The 19,568-nt window shown below is 41.0% G+C and overlaps 1 protein-coding gene across 1 annotated transcript in view; it reads right to left on the bottom strand.

Annotated features, from left to right (window-relative positions):
* The window catches only part of Zfp438 (zinc finger protein 438), a 121,256-nt gene that overhangs the window by 73,366 nt on the left and 28,322 nt on the right, over positions 1-19,568 (bottom strand). Inside the window, exon 2 of the mRNA NM_001107358.1 lies at positions 3,104-3,181. The gene's annotated coding sequence lies outside the window, so the exon portion shown is untranslated. The remainder of the gene's footprint in view (positions 1-3,103; positions 3,182-19,568) is intronic.

Below are 19,568 nucleotides of genomic sequence, written 5' to 3'. Positions count from 1 at the left end.
GGTGTTATCACCAACTCCCATATATCCAAATTTACTTTCCACTGTGACCCCTCTCCTTTTCTCAACCACCACAAAGTCTAAGTCAAGCTTTTTCTTACTTCTCTTCCATTCATAAGTACTTGAATAATCAACTGATTTTGGCAAACTTCACCTCCATCTTGTTATCCACTACAGAAACCTCTGTGGGCTAACTCCTCACTGCCAGAGGGACAGAGAACCAGCTGCTTGGTAGGGCACTAGTGAATCTCCTAAATTGTCAATACTTCAAATCTAGGAGTTTTCTACCTTAGCTGAATATCAAAACCAGTAGGGAGCTTTAAAAGGTAAATAGGTTGATAGACCATGCCCCAGGTACTCTATTTAACAGTCCTGACGTAAGAGTCTGAGACTTGGAGCTTTAAGAAATCTGGATGACACTCACCAACTCCCAAGACTGAAGTACTTATTTTCCCACATATTATTCTCCCCAACATAAGCTAACTCTTCTGTCCCAGACAGTTGTGGCACTTCACTTGTCTCTCTCTATTCTATCCCCTTAGATTATCATTTCTTCCCTAACTCTCCTTACAACTCCTCCATTCCTCCAAAATGCAGCGGACCCCACCACTGTCTTTAGAGACATGGGACTCACAATGGGATTGCCATTCTGAGCATCCTAACTCCTCTATATTGTTATCTCATTTCCTCAATAAAGATTTTTATGGCAATGACATGTTTCACTGAGGGTGTTTCTTTAACAACTTGAGCCCCAGATTTCAGGCCCCAGGGAAAGACAAACTTTCTCTAGCATCTTTTGTTCATACTCCCTAGCCTCTAGCTTTGACAACAGTATTAAACATAAATCAGGTACTCATGTGTGTAACACTTAATGATCACTGAATAAATTAAATTCTCTTAAATTTATGAAGTGATTTTTCTTACAGTCTGACAACCTAAGCTGTCAACTTCAAGATTGTTTATGCACACAGTGACATGTTTTTCACTAGAAACATCGTTATATCAATGTAGAAATGATAATCACTTGTTCACAAAGAGTGACGTGATGTCAAATATAAGGGTGATAGCTATTAATGTGTTTTCCCTATAGATAGAATGATTTCCATGTTTATGCATTTTCCATGCATATGTATTATGCCATGTAGATGAGCAGAAATGGATAGTGAAACAGCTCTTCATTTCTCTACACCTGCTTAAAATGGCTCTCTCACAGAAAGGGACAGCTGAGCCCATCCTAATCACTGTGGGGAGGACCAGAAAGCCAGAGGGCTTCTCCCTCAGTTTAGGGTGGTTCTCAACCTTCCTAATGCTGTGACCCTTTATATGGGTTGTGGTGATTCCCAACCATAAAGTTATTTCATTGCTACTTCATAACTATAATTTTGCTACTGTTATGAATCATAATGTAAATATTTGCTATATAGGATGTATGATATGCAACCTCTGTAAAAGGGTTGCTCAACACCCCCGTCAAAGGAGTATCGGCCCACAGGATGAGAGCACTGGTTTAGAGTGTCAGGAGCCTCTAGGCCAGTGTCTATGACACTGTCTCCAAGCTGCACTAGAGGGAGAGTAGCCAGCATGACTACCAGAGCTCCAGCTCAGCCCATGAAGTTCTTGACCCATGTCTAGAGCCTTTGAGACACAGAGTACAGCTTCTCCACACAACAGCACAGCACACGGCAGCTGCCTGGAGTTAGAGCAGCACTGCTGATAGGTCCTGTGAGTCAAACAGTCCTAGGAGTGCTGTCCAAGCTCGCTCTCTCTCTCTCTCTCTCTCTCTCTCTCTCTCTCTCTCTCTCTCTCTCTGTGTGTGTGTGCGTGTGTGTGCGTGTGCGTGTGTGTGCGTGTGCGTGTGCGTGTGCGTGTGTGTGTGTGTAAAATTTCCTCTGCATTCCAAACAACAAATTAGACACGAACTTCTGGGTTCATAAATAAAGAGTATTTCTGAGGTTGGGGCTGACTGTACCTGCTCAGTATTTTCCTAGGCTAAGGGATAGCAGCCAGGAGAGCATAACAAAAATAACTAGCTGCCATGAACATGGGTCAGAAGTATCCATGAGAATGAGCACCAGAGGGCAAGATGGGAAAAAAGTCAAGGACAGTCTTAGTTTGCTATGTGAGTATTACTAGACACTATTAAAGGCTATGCTAAATGTTGTGGAAGACAAATATTAAGCGAGATCTTTGAGTTGTAACCTTATAATGTAGGATGTGGGACTGTAAATAAATAACACAAAAGAGACATGGTAAAAGACAGGAATGGAAACAAACATTGATACAGGCAGCAGAGAGAGCAAGAAGAAAGATCCGGTACTTCCAACCGGAGCTGAAAGTTCATGATTGTACATGATATGGTAGTTTAAACAAGAATGTCCCACTCCACAAGGCTCACATATTTGAACACTCAGTCTCCAGTTGGTGGCACTGATGGGGAAGTCTAGGAGTTTGGCCTTGCTGGAGGAAGTATGTCACTGGCGGGGGTGGGGTGGGGTAGGGGGTGGGGTGTGAATGGGGTGCTTGGGTGGGAAGCGCTGAGGTACAAAGCTTCACACCATTCTCAGTATGTTCTCTCTCTCTCTCTCTCTCTCTCTCTCTCTCTCTCTCTCTCTCTCTCTCTTTCCCCACCCCCACCCTGCTCATTCCCCTCCACTTTCCCCTCTCTCCCTCTCCCTCTTTCTCCCTCTCCCTCTCTCCCCTCCCATCCTCTCTCTCTGATTCATGCTTGTCCTTTAAGATGTGAACTCCCGGCTTCCTGCTCCCGCCTCCATGCTTGCCTATTGCTTCCACCTTGCTGTCATGGACTCTAACCCTCTGGAACCATAAGCCAAAGTAAACTCTTTCTTGCATAAGTTGTCTTCATTATGCTGTTTTACCCACAGCAGAAAATTGATACACACAACACTTAGGAGAGAGGAAGCAACAAGCTTGGTTTAGCAGAAACCACCACAGAAATCAGAAGAACACAGGTACCATTTCCCAAGAAGGATTTTACATATAAGAGAACAAGGTACTTTGAGAAACTTGAGAATCATAAAATGGCAAAGGTGTCAGTCACCTTTATTCTCTGCTTTTAAGTCAGTCTTGAGCTGGGGCTAAGACTTACTTGAAGTAACTTGATTTAGCAAATGTCTTCTAACTTCTGAAACTTCCATACTGAATGATACACGACATCCATCTTGATCTAAAAGCAAATGTAACGGAAGTGTTAGAACAGAAAGAATGGATAGGTAGCTTACAGAAACTAATTATATGATTGCACCTGAAAAGCAATAAAAATGATATGAAGTACTATAAAACTGCCACCCTTTATACCAGGCATCCAAAGGACGTAAAATAAAACCCTAAGCCAATGTTCAGGGGCTTTTAAAGGTGAGATATATAATATTCCTCTTCATTTATTTCAGTTCAGAATAATAAAACTTTGAGAAAATGTTACTTGAACATTTTAAAGAGTATTTAAAATGTATACAAGATCTGAACTCTAGTCACTACCCTGGTGAGCAAGGGAATACCACACTATTAATTCCTGTTTTCAAGAAACACATAAACCTCCAGATGAAACGAGCAAGAAAAACAATCCCATTCAGGTGGGTCCAATAAATGCTACAAATAATACAAGACTCTATGGGACTATAGTTAACTAGTAGGAGAAAGTGTGAGGAGGCTCTTCCTCCTGGGAAGACGATAGAGATGGGCGTTGGGAGGCTGACAGGAGGTCTGAGATCGTATTAAAGGTTTAAATGCTAGATTGTTAAGGAGTTAGATACTAGACTCAGCATATGAGGCCTCAATTTTACCTACAGTAAGCCACAGACGTTTACAGCAGGAATCATTCAAGTTTCTATTTTAAAAGCACAGGTATTGGGCTGGAGAAAATGGCTCAGAAGGTAAGAAAATGCACTGCATATGCACGTTTGGATCCCATTACCCATGTAAGAAGCTGGACAAGTGCATATATGTGTGCCTATAACCTGGGCTTGTTGGCTGTTACAGGAGCTCCAGATTAAATAACCTGAAACCCTGTTTCAAAGGAACAAGGTGGAGAGTGACAGCATAGAACACTTGATGTCTTCTCCTGTCTTCACACATATGCACACAGGCACTCACATGCAACACCCAATTTACATGCATACATAAACACACATTCTCTAAATGAATTTGATTATTTATAATCTGTAATACAGATGAGATGATGATGCTCCATAGGCAGGGAATCTCTTCTGATACTGCAGTAGTTAAGGTGAGAGGAAATTGCCACAAATGCAATAGAAGTAACCGTTAAAAAAAATCACTTAAGATGTCCTTCAGAGTGGGAACTAGATTAGTGACCCCATCAATCACCCCAGACAAACAACTGGAACCACCACCAACTTTGTCACACAGTGACAAACACAGGTAACCTGGGCTTTAAAAGACTTTCTTTCTAATCTGAGGCATTAAGTATAACCTTAAGGAAGCTGTTCTAGTACACCAGAGCCCAATCTGTGACCAAAGACACCCACAATCATCCATTTGAAAGGTCAACTTCAGAATGGCCTCTGTGACTGCCCTCACTGCTCTGAGTCAGTGTTTGTTCATCTTATAAATAGTTTATTTATCTGAGGATGGGATTCCACAAGGAAAGAAAAGGCAAAAGAATGGGGTGCCCTGCCCTGTCTCCTCCTCATGGAAGAAAGCAGTCTGAGATGAACTCAATGGGCACTTGTAATCTTAGAGAAAAATTTCAGGAAGGCAGTGAATAAAAATAAGAACATCCATGAAGAGATTGGAAGAAAGAAGTATAATTACTAAACCAGATCATGTGTATTTATAATTACCACTTAAAATTTGTTCTTAGGACAGATACAAATTTAAAGCTTATTAAGCTATATTTTAAAATTATTTTTTGGTTATATAATATCAAGTAATCAATCCTGAAAACATACTGAGCAGGTTATATTTAGAAATATATATTATGTATGCACATGCATATACTATATGCAGGTAACAATTAATTTAAAAGAGGCTATAACTTTGAAAACAGCAAGGAGGGGTAGATAGGAGGGTTTGGAGAAAGAAAAGGAAAGAGAGAAATGATGTAATTATATTATAACCTCAAAGAACAAAATAACTTAAAAAGAAAAAAGACATAATTCTTTTAAGAGTTAATACCAGTTCTAGCAGCCGCTCAGGGCTCAGCCAATGCTCCTCTCAGCCTAAAGCAGAGAAGCTAACCTTTGCAATGAATAGCAGTGAATGTAATAGGTGAATGTGGAGATAATGTAGAGATGTCCGAGTATGCTGAGAAAGTGACAGTTGGCATTTAGCCCAAAGCATGATAACAAGACTCAGGAATCCCTAGGAAAAGGGACAGAAAGAATGTAAGAACTGAACCATTGGGAGAAGGGCTGTGGGGTAGCAGTTGTCTTCAGTTGTCTATGAATTCATGGCCTACCATGTTCCAATGGATAGCTCACCATTATGATGGCTATTCTTGGTTATCAACTTGACTGAACCTGGAATTTATTAATCCCCAAATGGTTGGGGATACCTATGAAGGAATTTGTCTTAATTAAATAATTTAAAATAGGAAGACCCACTTCTAACTTGGATCTCTGAGGTGGGAAGATCCATCCACCTTTAATCTGGGCCACACACTTTCTGCTAGCAGCCTATATAAAGAACATGATAGAAGGAAGCTTGCACTCTCTGTCTGCTTGCTCTTGCTAGCAAGCTCATTCCTTCCCTGGTGTTAGAATCTATTTCTTCGGAATTCTGGCATATACTGAAGGCCAGCTGAGACATCCAGATTATTGGACTAAACAGCTACTGGATTTTTGGCCCTTCCATTGGTAGATAGCTATTGTTGGACTGGCACGCACACACTCTGTACATTCTACAAATTCTGCTCAATTAAAAAACTCTGACTAATACTAACCCATAACACAATTGATCCCAGTTAAACTCAGTGAGCAACCAAACACAACAATATGAATGGCAGAAAGGGACTCAAAGAGAGAGGTGAAGGAATTAAGGGAATTTAGAGAGACTGGAAGATGACAGTAATCATAATATACTATATGCATATATGAATTTTGTCAAAGAACAAATTTAGTAACGTATATAAGAACAAAGATTCCCCAAATGATCCGACAGTGACCAGCATTAACATATTCCCTTAGGAATGGCTGTAGACTTATTTTATGTATTTACATTTCAAATGTTATCCCCTTTCCCCCAACTCCCAGACCCCATACCACCTCCCCCTGCTTCTATGAGAATGCTCCCCTGCCCACCCACTCCCTCCCACCTCCCCACCCTGGCATTCCCCTTTACTGAGGATTCGAGCTTTCACAGGACCTCTCCTCCCATTGATACCCAACATGGTCATCCTCTACTACATATGCGGATGGAGAACTGGGTCAATCCATGTGCACTCTTTGAGCTCTGGGGGATCTGGTTGGTTGATATTGTTGTTCTTCCTATGGGGTTGCAAACCCCCTCAACTACCTCAGTCCTTTCTCTAACTCCTCCACTGGGGACCCCATTCTCAGCCCAGTGGTTGGCTGTGAGCATCCATCTCTGTATCTGTCAGGCTCTGGCAGAGCCTCTCAGGAGACAGCTATGTCAGACTCCTGTCAGCATGCATCTCTTGGCATCCCCAATAGTGACTGAGTTTGGTGATTGCATGTGGGATGGATCCCTATGTGTGGCAGTCTCTGGATGACCTATTCTTCAAGTCTCTGCTCCACACTTTGTCTCTGTATTTCCTACTATGAGTATTTTGTTTCCCCTTTCTAAGAAGGACTGAAGCATCCACACTTTGGTCTTTTTTTTGCTCGAGCTTCATGTGGTCCGTAAATTCCATGTGGTATTCCAAGCTTTTGGGCTAATATACACTTATCAAAGACTGCATACCATGTGTGCTTTTTCTGTGATTGGGTTACCTCACTCAGAATATTTTTCTAGTTCCATCCATTTACCTAAGAATTTCATGAAGTCCTACAGGAGATTTTAATAAGAGTTTTTAAAGAATTAAGAAAAAAAATTAGAAGGGTAGAGTAAGTGTGTCCAAGCTCAAATACAGGAAATACTGGGCTATAACAAATACAAAAGTACACTGTGATTACTCTCAAATTCCCTAAAATTAGCTAACAAACCCTTTAATTGTGAAATACCAAGTAAGATCTTGAAAGACTCCAGATCTTTACAAAACAGTGTGCAAAGATACATGGTTCACATCTCACTGGCAGCAGCACATGCAGTTGGACAATGGGGATATCCAGATCCAAACACATGCTGTATGACCTCACTCATGGCAGCTGACCTAGAAACCAAAGCTGCAGGTTGCCAAGTGTTTCCTCAGTGCTGAGAGCCCAGTGTGGTTTCTGTGCTGCTTTTCCTGTGACCAAGTAACAAAAACATCCATCTGCAAAGTCTGATGCTAAAATTAAATACACTTGGTATCAGGGGTCTCAAGATAAAAAAAAAAGAACCTAAATCTGTTTTTCAAAAACCAAAACATAGGGCTAAATATTTCGAGACTAATATAATAATTGCTTAATTATAAGAACCTTTCAAAAGTGAGTAAAATTCCTAGGAAATTATATTTATAATGACTTCAGCTACACATATATGCAAAAATAATGAATTTGGAAATACTTCTTTTTCTGTTCAAATTCAAACCAAGACTTCATTCAGCTGTGTGCAGTTGACCTTACCAGTGAGATCAGATGTGTCTTTCTGTACTCATAAATGTTAACTTTTTAATATTCTTTCCTCGTTTTCTGCTGGCTAAAATGTTTAAGTGGGAAGGAGACAGTCAACTGAACCAATCCTATGGGTAGCTAAAGGCGCTGTTGTTAAGTCCTAGGCAGAGACCTCTCAGCATTCTACTGTAAGGGAACAAAGAGCATGTAGCTGAGAGGAGAGAAGTCTCTACTGGACAGCAGAGCAGGGAACAGGGTGTGTATAAGTACCCCCTGCATATAAATGGCCTTCCAGTTTTAAATCCAGACCACAACTGCTTGTTTCATGTCGTACTCCCACTTCCTCTACAAATCTTTCACCACTCTCTAATCTCAGCTCAAATGACTTCCCCTAGCCTCAGCCTCTCACTTTGCACATAATCAGACCTAATTTACTTTGGGTTAGTTACCTTTGGACTGGATCAGTTACTGAAAGGTCTAAAGAAACTCGGGAACCAACATGGGGAGGCACAATGCTCACATTAGCATTCAGCCAATACCTGGTGATTTTCTGGTATTGCTACTCAATGTTTTTCCTAGAAACAATCCTTGGAAGAAATTTATGCTTTCTATTATGAAAATGGTGAGTTTGCTCATAACCTGGGCAATGTTCATAGGTTGTATGTGAAAGAACTTATTTTCTGTGACAGAGCAGTATCTTGACTAGGCCAGTGAGATGCATACCACCCAACAATTTGGTGTGCAGAATGTTGGGATGGAATTAACTTTTCCTGGCAAAAGGATTTTGAGTAGTATCTACCAGTTGAGGCTGACAGAAACGGTGAGGGCAACAGATTTAGAATTATACATAAGCATGAACTTACAGATCAAGAATCTACAAACAGCAATTTACAGTACCATTCAAAAAAGTTTTTACCATATCTATTATGTAACAGGCTTCATATTACACCAAAGAACTAAAGACACACGAGAAACATCCAGCATCGTTACTGACTCCCCAGAGATGCCAACAGTAAATCTGAGAACTCAGCCAGCCTGCTCCACACAAAGCTGCACGACTGTAAGTAAAGTGCACTGCAGACAGTCCATCACATGAAAGCAGCTGACTCTGCCGGGGTGACAACAAACTGACACCAGCCTACAAACTCCTTTGCTTTAACTTCCGTCCTCAAGTCCTCAGGCTCCAGGGTGCTGAAAGAGAATGAGGACATGCTATAAGCAGTGGGAGCCAGTAAGACAAGAGAGCTATGTCCTAGTCACAGAATGGCCACAGGTGCTTGCTGTGCTGTGAACACATAGACTTTGTGGCATTACACTTCTTTTAAAGTTAAAGATAGAAAACATGTTGCCAACCATAAAAACACATGTATTTAAAATAAAGAATCGAAATGGGCTGCTGTATACTTTTAAAACTAGAGAAAGAGTAGGGAATACAGAATTCTTCTCAGCTGTCAAAAACTTAGAGGAGTGTTGCCACTTCGCATCTGATGCAACTTGAGAGAATTGAATGAATTGCCTAAAAGTGTGGCCGGAAGGTCTGAACATGTTCCTTCAGAATTGAAACCCATTTCTCTAGATTGGTTTTAAGAGGAAGAGTATCAAATCTAAAAGACAACATGTTTGCATTCATTCAGACATAAAATCACTGTATCAGGATCGACAGAACATAATCCCTACAGAGTTAATATGACAGCAAACACAGTTGTTAGAAACTAGTTTTAAAACTAGTATGTTACTATTCTGTTGTTTAAATCAAAGGGTTCCTTCTGGGACTGCAAAGCAGGGAGCATGGCCTATCTCACAGAGAAAGCGATTACTACTCTTGAAACAGGAGGTTGTTCGCCTACACAATCACCTGGGACAGACTTGGCCAGTGCAGGCAGGCCAGAAGGTTAAAGGAGCCTGGGAACATTTAACATCCTGAAGGAATTACAGCTCAGGAAGATCAGAGGGAGCTGCACAGGAAATGTGAACAGTAACCCTTTCATATCTTGAGCCTCTTCCTACTGCCTGTGATAAACGGAGTCCTACTCCCTGAACATGCACAAGCCAGGAGCACAAGCAGACAGGATAGAGGAGGAGGCATTTTACCCATACACATCAGAGCAGAGCATAAATCTGCAATGACTTCACGAAATGGTGCTGCTCTAGAAATCAGACATTGGCTTTTAATTCTAACTGCCACATATGTGCTGTAGCACTGCTTTTATCCAACAGAAATGAGAAGAGTGGATGGGAAGGGAGGAGGGAGAGCTGGCAGGCTCCTCACAAGTGGGGAAACATGGAACCTAAAACCTGACCAACAAAACAGGTTTCCACCCTGGCTGAGAGTTAAACATCTTGTTCCCAGTAAGTCTTTGGGGAAAGCATTCTTTCCATATTAATAATATGCTACAAATCAGACTTTTTTCATTTGTTCTCTCTCTTTTTGGGGGGGGATTTTTATTTACATTTTAAATTTTATACCATTTCCTGTCCCCTCCCCCCTGCTTCTATGAGTTTGTTACCTCACTGACCCACCCACTGCCTCCCACCTCCCCGCCCTGACAATCCCCTACACTAGAGATTCCAGCCTCAACAAGACCAAGGGCCTCTCTTCCCATTGATGCCCTACAAGGCCATCCTCTGCTGCATAAGTGGAAGGAGCCAAAGGTCCATTCCTGTGTTCTCTTGGGATGGTGATTTAGTCCCTGGGAACTCTGGGGGGTCTGGTTGGTTGATATTGTTGTTCGTCCTATGGGGTTGCAAACCCCTTCAGCTCCTTCAGTCCTTTCTCTAATTCCTCCAGTGGACATCCCTTCTTAGTTAAATGGTTGGCTGCGAGCATCTACCTCTGTATTTCTAATGCTCTAACAGTGCCTCTCAGGAGACAGCCCTATCAGGTTCCTATCACCATGAACTTCTTGATATCTGCAATATTGTCAGGGTTGAGTGGATGTATATGAAATGGATCCCCAGGTGGTGCAATCTCTGGATGGCTTTTTCTTAAGTCTCTGATATTTACTCCCTCAAGTGTTTTTGTTCTCCCTTCTAAGAAGACCTGAAGAGTCCACACTTTGGTCATCCTTCTTCTTGAGCTTCATGTGGTCTGTGAATTGTAACTTGGGTATGCCCAGCTTTTGGGGTAAAATCCACTTATCAGTGAGTACATACCATCTGGGTTGCTTTGTGATTGGGTTACTTCACTCAGGATGATATTCTCTAGTTCCATCCATTTGCCTATGAGTTTCATGAAGCCATTGTTTTTGATAGCTGAGTAGTACTCCATTGTGTAGATGTACCACATTTTCTGTATCCATTCCAATATTGAAGGGCATCTAGGTTCTTTCCAGCTTCTGGCTATTATAAATAAGGCTGCTATGAACATAGTGGAGCATGTGTCTTTGTTGTATATTGCAACATCTTTTGGGTATATGCCCAGAAGTGGTATAGCTGGGTCTTCAGATAGTACAATGTCCAATTTTCTGAGGAACCTCCAGACTGATTTCCAAAGTGGTTGTACCAGCTTGCAATTCCACCAACAATGGAGGAGTGTTCCTCTTTCTCCACATCCTCACCAGCATCTGTTGTCACCTGAATTTTTGATCTTAGCCATTCTGACTGGAGTGAGGGAATCTCAGACTTGTTTTGATTTGCATTTCCCTTATGACTAAGGATGTTGAACATTTCTTTTAGGTGCTTCTCAGCCATTTCAAATATTCCTTAGCTGAGAATTCTTTGTTTAGCTCTGTAGACTATTTTTAAAAGGGTTATTTGATTCTTTGGAGTCTATCTTCTTGAGTTCTTTGTATATATTGAACATTTGCCCTCTATCAGATGTAAGATTTGTAAAGATCTTTTCCCAATCTGTTGATTCCCATTATGTCCTAATGACAGTGTTCTTTGCCTTACAGAAGCGTTGTAATTTTATGAAGTCTCATTTGTCCATTCTTGACCTTAGAGCATAAGTCGTTGGTGTTCTGTTCAAGAAATTTTCTCCAGTGCCCATGTGTTCGAGGCTCTTCCCCACTTTCTCTTCTACTAGTTTCAGTGTATCTGGTTTTATATGGAGGTCCAAGATCCACTTGGACTTGAGCTTTGTACTAGGCAATAAGAATGATCAATTTGTATTCTTCTATAGGCAAAGCAAAGCACCAAGGAGCATTGCAACAACTAGCCAGAACAGTGAGAGTAAAATCAAAAGTTTTTCCATGGCAAAGTACCTTTTGCAAGGCCCACAGAAGTTTTCCTTATATCCATATTTTTTCACACAATGAGATTCAAAGTGGCAAGTGAGATGGAGATGCAGGCTTCTTGGGTGCTTTTAACAACTGCTCATTTCTTTAGTATGGGCTCTCAGACATGTGATGCCCAGAGCATCACAAAGGGGCTTGTCATTTCCCAGGGTGCTGATCCTTAGAATGTGGGCCCTGAGCTGTACACATACAATCTGAGAAAGCTCTGTCTGTTCTCCAGATGTTCTCACCACCACTTTTGCCCATGTGCTCATCTATTATCACAAACCCTCCTGCCATTCTTGACTATTAACTAGAGATTTTAGAACAAGTTAATAACTATAGCCAAAAGAAGGCAGAAACAAGACAATTGGACTTTTCCAGTGTTCTATCACAACAGATTTACTAACATTATTCAATAGATAGTACTTGTTTTAAATCTTAAAGAGTAACATCAAGAGGCTGTTCAGTAGAACTTACACACTTTCTCCTACTGTTGAGTGTGAATGGTCCTAACCATCAGCCAGAAGAAACTCTCATATAAAATGACATTCATTAAAAGACACAACTATGCCTCTTTTTCTTTTCTGAAGATAATAGAACCATACAGTAACTTTTTTGCATATCAAAACATGAAAGCAAGCAGGTCCAGTCTTCTCATGGGGCTCTCAGCAGCAGAGGCACTTCAGAAGGCCTTGTCAGGTTAGGGCAATGGCAAGCAAGAATGGCACCAGCTACTGGCACTGTTGCACAGCACTTAGTAATGATCCATGTAATCTCAACCTGGTCACTCATGAGGTGAACATTACTATCACACGGTTAACACAGCTTAACAAGACAATTTCAAAATCTGTTGTTGGTTAAACAGCAGAGAGGGGTTAGACATTTCTGACAACTAGCCCACTCACTAAATATTCTTATCATGGAATGTTGAAATAACCTCAACCAAACTACCACAAACCAGTTACATATAAGCACATTTCCTGCTTAGCCTTCCTAATATCATTCCCTCCCACCAGTTCCTGTAACAGTTCTGAGTTCCCACTGCTGGCCCTCCTCACACCAGTGTAACTAAGGCCCACAATGAAAGGCACCTTTGAAAAACAAATTTCCTTCAAACTGGCCTTACATGTCCTACAACTGTATAATCACAGGCAGAGACTTCTAAGCTATCATCTGCTGAGGAAACGTCCAGGGCTGTACTTCTCCCTAGATAGAGCAAGGCATGTTGCCCCCTCATCCCTGAATCCCATCCTTCTTATCTCCAGCCTCTGGCCAGCGTACACTGGGCTCCATGGACCTGACAAAGGCCATAGGACACAAGGAACAACAGGAAGCTCTCTTCCTACCAACATCATGGTCTTACATAGCCAGGCTGGCCTAGCATTCAGTATACAGTGTACAGTATACAGTATACAGTATACAGTATACAGGCAAGGATGATTCCTCCTGCCTCCATACCCAGTGTGTGGGAATTATAGAGGTAGCAGTTGTATTCCACCATGCTCAGTTTGTGACATGCTGGGGACTAAACCCAGGGCTTCGTAGATGCTAGCCAAGTTACTTTATACACTCCAATGTCTCCTCAGTCTTCCAAGACACCTTTGCTTTGCTCTTCAGTTTTCTCTAATTAGCAGGTTCTATTATGAAACCCTGTGGGAGATATCTGTAGAAAGTGGTTGCTAGTAACTGAACTAGAACAGGACTGACGTTGAGGCTCTGAGTCTTCTGTGTTCAAGGACTGGGTCTAATCCACTAGATGTCCCCTATCACCACTTCACTGTAGGCATTTAATAGATGCTTCTTAAATAAGTCTGAGCTTTTCTTCCACAAAAACGCCATAACACACTATGTCCTATGCGATGAATGGAATGTGTTCCCTTAAAAGGAACACAGTGAAATCTTAACTTCTAATATGACTCACACAAGGGGAGGCAGTTAAGCCAGAAGAGTGGGCTTTGTGAATGGAGTCAGTACATTTATAAAGGTGACTTTAGAGAGTATCCGCACCTTTTATCATGTAAGGAACACAACAAAGAAATACAACAAAAAACACAACAGAGAAACATGTAGCAGAGGATGACCTTGTCTGTCATCAGTAGGAGGGGAGGCCCTTGGTCCTGTGGAGGTTTGATGCCCCAGAGTAGCCAGATGCTGGAGCAGCAGGGCAGGAGAGGGTGGATGGGTGGGAGAGCACCCTCATAAAGGCAAAGAGGAGGGAGGAGAGGGTGGATGGGAGATGGGGGGCGGGGTTGTGGAGTGGTAACCAGGAAATGGGATGTCATTTGAGATGTAAACGAATGGAATGAGTAATAAAAATGAAAAAATTTCAAAAAAAGGCAGTCTTTTAAACAACAACAATAACAACAACAACAAAACTCTAAATGTTTCAGACTAAAGGTACAAAGCTTCAGGCATTACTATGGCAATATAAAAAGTGGAATTTTACCATATCTCAAGGTTTTTAATGCAGATTATGAGACTAAACTCTATGAAAAATGCTAACTATCCTACCCTAATACATAGGGACCACACAAGAGATGCCAAATGCTACTAGTGATATCAAGAGTAGGAAAATCAAAACGGAATAAATGGTCATATTAAAATAAAGCATCAATTGATGTGGTCTGGTTTCCTATAACCATTTATGTAAAACTAAAATTTTAGTTTGGTGTGTTTAGTTTAGTTTAGTTTAGATGTGTGGTGGTGGTGGTGGTGGTGGTGGTGGTGGTGGTGGTGGGGTGTGTGTGTGTGTGTGTGTGTGTGTGTGTGTGTGTTTATGCACGCATGCACACACGTGCCTGGGCCTGTTCACACATATGCATGTATACAAATATTTATATGGTTTGGAAAGATAAACGGCAAAATGATCTCTGGGAAGATGGAAGGGTCGTGGTCAAAGAAAACTTTGGTTTATCCTAGAATGCTTTGTTGATTTCATTATTAGTCTCAGTTTTACCTTTTAAAAAAGTATATTTGTGGTTGATAGATCTCAGTTTCTAAAACTCCACTGTCTTTTTGAGTAGTGCCACTCACAGTTATACACAATGCTCTCAGGGATGTTTTTAATGGCCTCCCAAATGCTGTATTAACAATATCCACCTATACCAAAAGGTCCATTCCTACAATTTTATGAAGTTTTAAATCCACTGAACACAAATGTGATCAAGGAAGAGGGAGGGTTTCAAAGCCCAGGAAAACATGATTCAAAATAGTTCTATATAAAAAGATTACCTTTTCCCTTTCAATTGTATATATGTTTACATTTAATAAGCTATACACAGAAAGTTAAATCTTTGATTCTTTATAAAAAGGCCAAAGGATATCCACTTAAAACCATCCTAACAATTTTAATATCTTGAAGGCTGCTGTGATGAAAACCCTCTTCTAGGCTCTTCCTAACTTCTCAGTCTGACTATATCATAATGGTATCGGTGCAGCTTTTTAAAATTCTAACTGTCCTCCTAGTTCCAGGCCATAACTGACTTTTTCATCCCATTCCTTTTTCCTTCAGATGATCTGGATTTGGGCTCATAAAGTGGGGACAAAGGAGGTCACCACAGCACATTCCCCAAGAGCAGCCAGTAGTGAGTCTCCTACAGCTCCGGCATAAGGTATAAGCCACATGCTCTGCCAGATGGGCCTAGCCTGAACCAATCAATTTACATATCTACTGTATAATTAAGGGCTTCTCATATAAAAAAGACACTAGGATTTCATCAGAAAATGGCTAGAAAATGCAGCCTTTGCCTTGTATAGGGAGATATTGGACTGGATAGGAAATTCACACACAAAAAGAATGTGGGCATGGGAAGTTAGGTTCAATAATCTTTTTAGATGCATTTAAAATACAAGAAGAGCCTTTCTGTGGAATAGTGAAAAATCAAGTTGCTCAAAAGGCATCATCATTTAATTTCAAAAATAAATTCTGGATGTAATCTGTGGGCAGCGCAGGGCAGCTCGGTCATCGTGAACATCACCTATGCCTTCAGTTTTCAGAAAATGGACAGTACAAGCATCAATAATCCCTTCTCCCAAACGTTAAACTATAAACCTGATGAATAGCAAGTAGCTCCCTCAGAAAAGCATCAAATACTGGTTCCTCCAGCCGCTGACTTCTTTCACTCTATGAGGCTCAGTCACAATGTCTTACAGAATTAGGAGATATAGGTACATGAGGCTGATGGGTTCTAAGAACACAGCAAAGCTACCTGTATCATTCACTCGTCTTACTCGCCCTGCTCTACCTATTGGCTCACCTCTGCCTGGAGAGCACCCTATAGTCCCATCAGATAGCACAGTGCCTAACTCAAAGCTAACTCACAAACCTGACTGATACATACCAGACACTTGCTATTTACCCGTATGACTCAAGTTCCCTAGATAGAGACATTCTTAGTATAGCCCTCCAAATGCAAATAGACATTAAAGCATACCATATATATCTGTTAATCTAAGTTCAGACTTAATGTTTTTGTATTTATTCCTGACATACTTTGTTTATTAAGACAAGACAGCTCCTGAAACCTTCGCACAGCTACTCTAGAAAGACAGGGAGATAAAATGATTCCATCGTGTTTGTTCTCAATGTGATGACTAAAGAGGGAGGATACCCAACACCATCTGCATAGCCTTTTTTCTGTGCTGCCCTGGACAGGCATTCTTGATAGCTCTTCCTTCATGACACAGCCAGAACAAAGACTTTCTTCAAAAAGAATCATCCTGTGTCTGCTGTGGTTGGGGTTTTCATTCACCCAGCACTATGTCAGCCCCTTAACTACTGTGATATTTTTATCACTTGGAAGTTCTGCCAAGCCTATACTTGACTTTTGAAGAAATCAATGCAGACAGCATCCTCTCACTGACTCTATGAAACAATCTCAGGACAAGATGCTTTCCCAGCACTCAGGAGCTTATCGAGAAGGAAACTGTCCAGTAGGACCTGCAGTCTGTCTAATTATTACCACCAGGGGTCCATCTCCCAATGTCCTCCATCCTAATCTACATCCCATCCCAGTGGAAAAGACAAATGCCTGGAATCCACATAAGCATCCTTTCTCATGTGCTCAGGGAAAGAGAACCTGTTAACATTCCTCTGAGTCATTCTCATCTCAGATCATTTGAAGGTATTATGATGGGGAAGATCAGTTGCAGAAGGCATACTTAACTGGTATAAGGTCAGAGCATAACTAGAAGACTCACAGGGTCCGTCCTGTAATGTCCTTATACAAAACAGCAAATGAGTTCTTCCTCTTGACTTCACAGATTCTTAGGCAACTTCTTCCCTTACTAGATCTAGTTGGAGACCTGGGGGAGGGGCGGGGGGGAATAAATGATTTGCTAGGGAGAAAAGTGAACAAAGCTTTCTGGTTTCCACCTGTGCCTGGAGCTAACCCTGTAACCAGATCCCTCTGTACCCAGATCCTGCTGAGAGAAAGCTGGTCTCCAGGAGTGTTGACACACCTGAGAGCACGGGTAAGACCACCACTTCTGCTCAGAGGGATGAGCCTGGAGCCCTCAGGATTCAGGAAACTAGGAGCAGTTTGGGACAGGAACCTTCCAATTTCTGCCTGCATCTGGAACTATCCATGTGCCACAGCTCTCTGTACACAGATCCCACTGGGAGAAAGCCAGTCACCAGGAGGGCTGACACACAGGCTTATAGGAGGGTCAAGCCACTGTCAGAGACAGCAAGAACACCAGCTAACACCAGAGGTAAGCAGATGGCAAGAGGCAAGGGCAAGAACTAAGCAATAGAAACTAAGGGCACTCATCAGATCCCAGTTCCCAACCACATTAACCCCAGGATACCCCAACACAACAGAAAAGCAATATTTTGATTTAAAATCACAAATAAGAGGAAAACACACAGCTCTGAGTACTTCTGAAAAGAAACTGGATAGAGCATACACTAGCAGCTTGATAGCACATCTAAAAGCTCTAGAACAAACAAATGCACCCAAAAGGAATTGAAAACAGGAAATAATCAAACTCAGGGATGAAATCAACCAAGTAGAAAAAAAAAGAACTATACAAAGACTCAACAAAAAGAGGAGTTGGTTCTTGGAGAAAACCAACAAGATAGATAAAGACTTTGCCAGAATAACCAGAGGGCACAGAAAGAGTATCCAAATTAACAAAATCAGAAATGAAAGGGAAACAGAATAACAGAAACTGAGAATATTAAAAAAAAAAATCAGACCCTACTACAAAAGCCTATATTCAACAAAACTGGAAAATCTGGATGAAATGGACAATTTCGTAGACAGATACCAGGTACCAAAGTTAAATCAGGATCAGATAGACCATCTAAACAGTCCCATAACTCCTAAATAAATAGAAGCAGTCATTAAAAGTCTCCCAAGCAAAAAAAGCCCAGGACCAGATAGGTTTAGTGGTGAATTCTACCAGACCTTTACAGAAGACCTAATATCAGTACTGTCCAAACTATTCCATAAAATAGAGACAGAAAGAACACTATACAATTTGTTCTATGAAGCCATAATTACACTTATACCTAAGCCCCAAGACATAACAAAGGAATAGAACTTCAGACCCATTTCCCTTATGAATATCAATATCAAATACTCAATAAGATTCTTGCAAACCAAATTCAAGAACACATCAATCCATCACAATTTGGTAGGCTTCATCCCAGGAATGCAGGGATGGTTCAATATATGGAAATCCATTAACATAATCCACAATATAAAGAAACTCAAAGAAAAAACACCACATGATCATCTCATTAGATGCTAAGAAAGCATTAGACATAATTCAACACCCATTCATGATAAAAGTCTTGGAAAGATCAGGAATTCAAGGCCCATACTTAAACATAGTAAAAGCAATATACAGCAAACCAGTAGCCAACATCAAGCTAAATGGAGAGATACTTGAAGCAATCCCACTAAAACCAGGGATTACACAAGGCTGCCCACTCTCTCCCTACTTATTCAATATAGTACTTGAAGTCCTAGCTAGAGTAATCAGACAACAAAAGGAGATCAAGGGGGATATAAACTGGAAAGTAAGAAGTCAAAATATCACTATTTGCAGATAATATAATAGAATACCTAAGTGACCCCAAAAATTCCACCAGAGAACCCCTAAACTTGATAAAGAACTTCAGCAAAGTGGCTGTATATAAAATTAACTCAACAAATCAGTAGCCTTCCTCTACTCCAAGGATAAACAGGCTGAGAAAGAAATTAGGGAAATGACACCCTTCATAATAGTCACAAATAATATAAAATACCTTGGGGTGACTCTAACCAAGCAAGTAAAAGATCTGTATGACAAGAACTTCAAGCCTCTGAAGAAAGAAATTGAAAATGATCTCAGAAAATGGAAAGATCTCCCAAGCTCATAGATTGGCAGGATTAATATAGTAAAAATGGCCATCTTGCCAGAAGCAATCTACAGATTCAATGCAATCCCCGTCAAAAATCCCAATTAAATTCTTCATAGAGTTAAAAAAGAGCAATTTGCAACTTCATTTGGAATAACTTAAAAACCCCAGGATAGCCAAAACTATCCTCAACAATAAAAGTATTTTGAGGGATCACCATATCTAACCTCCAGCTGTATTACAGAGTAATTGTGATAAAAACAACTATATGGTGTTGGTAGAGAGACAGGCAGGTAGATCGGTGGAATAGAATTG

This window comes from Rattus norvegicus, chromosome 17, assembly GCF_036323735.1.
Source record: "Rattus norvegicus strain BN/NHsdMcwi chromosome 17, GRCr8, whole genome shotgun sequence".
Classification (NCBI taxonomy): domain Eukaryota; kingdom Metazoa; phylum Chordata; class Mammalia; order Rodentia; family Muridae; genus Rattus; species Rattus norvegicus.
The sequence above is the reverse complement of the archived record's forward strand: the minus strand, read 5'-3'. Positions and strand labels throughout refer to the sequence as shown.